This window comes from Sycon ciliatum, chromosome 11 (assembly GCF_964019385.1).
Source record: "Sycon ciliatum chromosome 11, ocSycCili1.1, whole genome shotgun sequence".
NCBI classification, from domain to species: Eukaryota; Metazoa; Porifera; class Calcarea; order Leucosolenida; family Sycettidae; genus Sycon; species Sycon ciliatum.
This window is the reverse complement of record NC_088653.1, coordinates 11,640,635-11,646,069: the sequence shown is the minus strand read 5'-3', so window position 1 is coordinate 11,646,069 and position 5,435 is coordinate 11,640,635.

The window sequence follows — 5,435 nt, the reverse complement described above, 5'->3', positions numbered from 1 at the left end:
TCGCGTAACCATAGCGACGGCGGGGGCGGCGGCGGATCACCGGCGCTCTCCCTGTCGTCGTCAGGGGCGACGGAGCGCACGGGAACGATGAACCGCTCGCGGCAGGTCCTGTACACGGCCGGCGAGCCGTCGGACAAGTTCATCGTGATTTTGGAGGGGACGGTGGAGGTGCGTGTGCACAATTTCACCTTCGAGAAGGGCCCGTTCGACTCGTTTGGCGTGGAGGCGCTGGAGAGGAAGGGTGTGTTCACGCCGGACTTCACTGTGCGCGCGCTCACTGACCTCACCTTCATCAAGGTACGCGCTGAACATAGTCGCTGTTTGTATTTTGCTGTGGTGTCTTGTATTGTAGCCTGTCTCGTACAGAAACCTGTTTTGAATGCAAGCCAGATTTTTCAAGATACACTGTCGGCACAGACACCTGGATTTAGTGTCGACACACGTAGAAATATCTGGCGTCAAGAGTACATAACCCCAAGAGTGTGCAACTGCCTGCACAACCTCTATGCTGTGCTGCAACGGCAGAACTTCACATCACGTGACATGGTTCAAAAGGTTATGCTGGCAAACAGTGCAAAGTGACCACAAGAGAGTTGTACCCAAAGCTGGGCTGCGTACAACCCTGTATCTATCATGCACAGAGTGCAAATAATGTGTACGGGTTCATCACGTGATGTGAAGTTCTGCCGTCGCAGACCCCATAGCTGGAGTTGCACACTCTTGGGGTTATGTACTCTTGCTGACGTGAATAGAAGCCTGATGTGAATAGAAGCCTAGCCCTGGCATTGTCTTCTACGGAATAAAAATACTACAAATACCTTCGATTTTTCTTCTGTAAGAGCGCATGCTATAGTGTACTAGATGTGTTACCAAGACTACAAGAAGTTCCCAAGAGCGTGTGACTCATACTAATGCCCTTTCTATGTGCATGCGTGTGCGTGTGTGCGCATGCGTGTGTGTGGGGGGGGGGGGGGGGGGCGTGCGTGTGTGTGCATGCGTGTGTGTGTGTGTGTGGGCGTGCGTGTGTGTGTGCGTGTGTGCGCATGCGTGTGTGTGTACGTATGTGTTCGCATGCATGCCTATTCAGATCAGCGCTGACATGTACCAGCGGGCGTGTCACATGACCTTGGCGAGCACGGGCGACTCGTCGTCGCAGCGCACCTCGTCCGACATGGCCATCGCCCCGTCCCCGCTTGCGAGCAGCAGCAGCAACACCAACGTACGGTCGCGGTTAGCCGACAAGCCGGGCCATGGAGACGGCAGAGCTGGAGCTGGCCATGCCGCTGCTGCTGCTGGTGGTCCCAGCGTGACCTTCCAGGCTGCCGGCGCCACGGCACCCACCGCGGCGGCGTTGTCGAGGCAGACCAGTTCGCCGGGCGTGGGAATGCTGGACGCTGACGACACATCACCACTGCTGACGCCCGCTCACACGGTGACGCAGCAGTCACCCCGTCGTAGTCCTCACATGCCCAAGTTTATCGCGCGCCTCACCGGGGCCATGACGGACGGCAGCGTAGAGTTTGAGCGGCTGGAGAGCAACACTCAGCCGCAGGCCACGACCACTAGCTCGAGTGACCACGGCAGAACTAGATCCCCGTCTCCGCAGAGCACGAGTGTGTGAGCGTGATATAGAGCGAGAGATGTATGTTTCTTTTGTGCGGGTGTGTACAAGTGTGTGTGTGTGTGTGTGTGTGTGTGTGTGTGTGTGTGTGTGTGTGTGTGTGTGTGTGTGTGCGTGTATGTGTGCGTGTGCGTGTGTGTGTGCGTGGGGTGGGTGGGTGTATTGCTTGGAAGCCAAGTTCTCTCTCTCTCTCTTCTCTCTCTCTCTCTCTCTCTCTCTCTCTCTCTCTCTCTCTCTCTCTCTCTCTCTCTCTCTCTCTCTCTCTCTCTCTCTCCCTCTCTCCCCACCACCCACACACATGCACCCTCTCTGCTGCTCACATGCCCATTCCTGCAGCAGCTAGCTATAGATGAAGCCGACCCCGCCGTCGCCTCTACATAGGCTCCTAGCAGTACCGCCATTGTTGTGTTTATTGCTGTTATCAATGCCGTGATGCTATGCCGCTGCTGCTGTTGCCTGGTTGTATGCTGTGCTGTGTTGCAGTTACTGAAGTAGTTCTAGTACATGGACACCAGTCGGGCCATGCTGCGACAAATAGACTAGTTCCCCTGCTCTACACACTCTAGTAGTAGTTTTTTAGCCGTCACATTTGTACTTTCCCCGCTCTCACTGCTGCCACACGGCTCCGCGCAGCTTGCTCACACGCCGTGACCTCACCAGCCGATGACGTCTTGAACGCCATTGTGAGTGGCGTGAACCTTGATGGCATCAGTTGCGTGAGCATGTCACCCGGGCCAGCTCAGGCTTGTTGTAAGGAGCTGTGCATGCATACACACACACACACAAACGCACACACACACACCTACCCCCCCCCCCCCCCCACACACACACACAAACACACGCACGCACGCACCTCGGACTGTTGCTTTCGTTGTCCCTGGATACATAGATTCGCTGGCGATGCAGCATTATGGTCTTCGACGCCGGCAACCACTGGTGGTGCCGTGCATCGATTCCTTTCTCTCTCTCTCTTTTTTTTTTCGTAGCTATTTCCTATGTGCGTTGGTGCTATCTATTTGGGCATGTGATTTGCAGTCTCTGTAAATGTGTAGATCATCGAAATGCTTTTTTCAGACCCTCTCCCTAGCCCTGCCACTGTCTCAGTTGCCATGGTTATTGCTTTCTGTCACGTGACCAGGCCAAGGGCAGTGCCGGCCAGGCGCAGGGAGTTGGGGTTTTGCTGATTTTAGTTATTTTTTTAAATTATGAGAAATCTCATCATGACGCACGTTGTGGCCGTTCTGATTGCGACCGGGTTTTCAGAAATGCTGTGCAGAATTCTGCGGCTGTAAACAGTAAATTCTGCGCTGATTCTGCAAATCCTTCCAAATTTTGCGGCAATTCTGCAAGGGAAATGAGCGTAAGAAATACTAAAAACATATTGAATTTCCGCGACCCCACCGAAGTTTGTTCTCCCTATATAAAAAATAAAAAAATTATGCGAAATCCTGGTCCAAAAAAAATGAAAACTCCAAACACCTTGCAAGTTGGTTTATTTTAAAAGTCACAAGCAGAGGTACTACTTGTAGGTGGGTTTTGCTGTGAAATACAAAAATATTAATAATACAACAAAGGTTTCCAGAAAAAGCAGTTTTTTCTCTCTTTTCTGCAATATTCCGCGGAATTTTCTGTACTAGTCTGGATTCTGCGGAAATTCTGCAATCCACGGAATTGCGGAATTCACGGGGGACAGGATCCTAGGACTGTGTGTGTGTGTGTGCGGGGAAAAAAATGAAAAAGACCAAAAAATAGGGATTCACTGGCCAGACAAAGCCACTTCATAGCGGTGTGGTGTAGACCAGGCTGAATAGTGGCGGTCAATTCTTCAGCCTTGCAAGCAGTTGAATCCCAGTACAAGCTGCTATGGTTTCTGCCGTAGCATCGCCTCCGGCGATGGGCGTCAAATCATTGAAATGGTCAAATGGTGTGTGTGTGCTATAGTCGCGGTCAATTCATCAGCCTTGCAAGCTGTTGAATGGTGTAATCCCACCACAAGTTGCTATGTCTAACATAGCTGTTCGCTATCATCGCTTCCGCGATGGGCACGTCTGAGGTGTGTGCTGGTGGGTGGTGTGCATGTGCTGATCATGATCGTGTTTGAGGGGAAGCTTGTGTGCTACAAAACAAGCCCATTGAGTGCACATTGCCAAATATGGAAGGTATGAGTAATGCATGCGAGTACACTGGCATCAGTAATGCACTGGTCAACACCCCAGACGACCAGCCCAGGTGGCTGTGCGGGATGTTATCGTACAAAGTACATCATTGGATTCATTGCGCAATGGGCGTAAATATTATGGAAGCTTTTTGGATCACAACTTTCGTTTCCCTCCTTCCATTTTTACACTCTCGGGCTTTCTGGAAACCTACCGTATTGGCAAGAGGAACGTTATCAGTTTATCCTGTAATACAGTATAATTATTGTGTTTGTCCTTGCATGATGTAAAATGCATGATGTAATGCATGATGTAATGCATGTCGGAGAGAATCGGAAACATTATACACGTACACGTGACAGTGCAGAATGCTGGCAGAGGAGGCCTGCAAAAAAATATGAAAAGGGAGAAAAGAATGGAAGACAGCGGCATAACTGGCCGCTATTTACATGTGCATTCCGCCATGCACCCGAGATGTCAAGGAGAAACTGAATTGTTGCGGGACAGCAAGTCGAGCTGTTGTCAATTATCATTCTGTACAAGGCAATAATAAAAGTTATGGAGAAGGAGAGACTGGGTGCATGCTCCGGTGGAGAACTGAGGGGAGATATTTTTTTAATATTAATGAAATCAGAACATCCCAGTGCGGGGGGGGGGGGGGTCTTGATGTGACACACTCACGGGTATTAATACTTGGGGACAGGGCTGGCAAGTGACGCCTCAAACCAACCAACGGGGAGCAGGGACAGCCGCAAAGAAAAAAAACTCTAACATTGATAAATCGTGCAGGAGCGGGTGCGAAAGATTAGCGTGATTGGGAGTGTATGTCACTGTACATTATGAACACGTGCATTGTTTGACCACTGCATGCGAGGCAGCATTGCATTACTTGGTATTGATAGTGTGCTGTTGATACACAAACGTGTCTTGCCTACAAACATAAATAAATAATACTAATATTGGTGCAAGTGTGCACACACTTGCGTGAATACTTGCTACCACGAAGCCAGTCAATAGTCCACGGTGGGTGAGAAACAAGGCATGGAGGAGGGGGGGGAGTGAGTGTGTGTGTGTGTGTTAGAAGAAGAGAGAGACCAATAATTGACAGAATGGCAGGCTTCAAGTTCAAGAAGCAAGGCCATTGTGCATACGACATGCTGCCTGTGCCACGACAAGGGCGAGATGGGGGATTTCCCACAGTAGATTGGGGGCATGCCACCGCTGCAAACGACCACACACACACACACACACACACACACACACACACACACACACACACACACACACATACACACACAGAAACACACACATACACACACACACACAAACACACACACAAACACACACACAAACACACACACACACACTGCCGTATGCTCATCCAGCATGGCACTGTACAGCGTTCACTGACGACGTCCCAGACCAGGTCATCAATGACGCCACCAAACGAGTCACCAGATTGGTGCCGGGCTGCAGTGTGGGTAGAGGTCTCTGCTCGCACGACCAGCCCAGAAACCATTCATTCGGTCATCGAGCAAGACACTTAGCCCGCTGCAGTGCACGCGAAATGGCAGTCTTCTTGCTCGCTTGCCCCATGGTCCGACAACGCAGGTAGGTCATTTGCAAAGCAGTGCGAAGATTCCCAGCAGGGTCAAAAC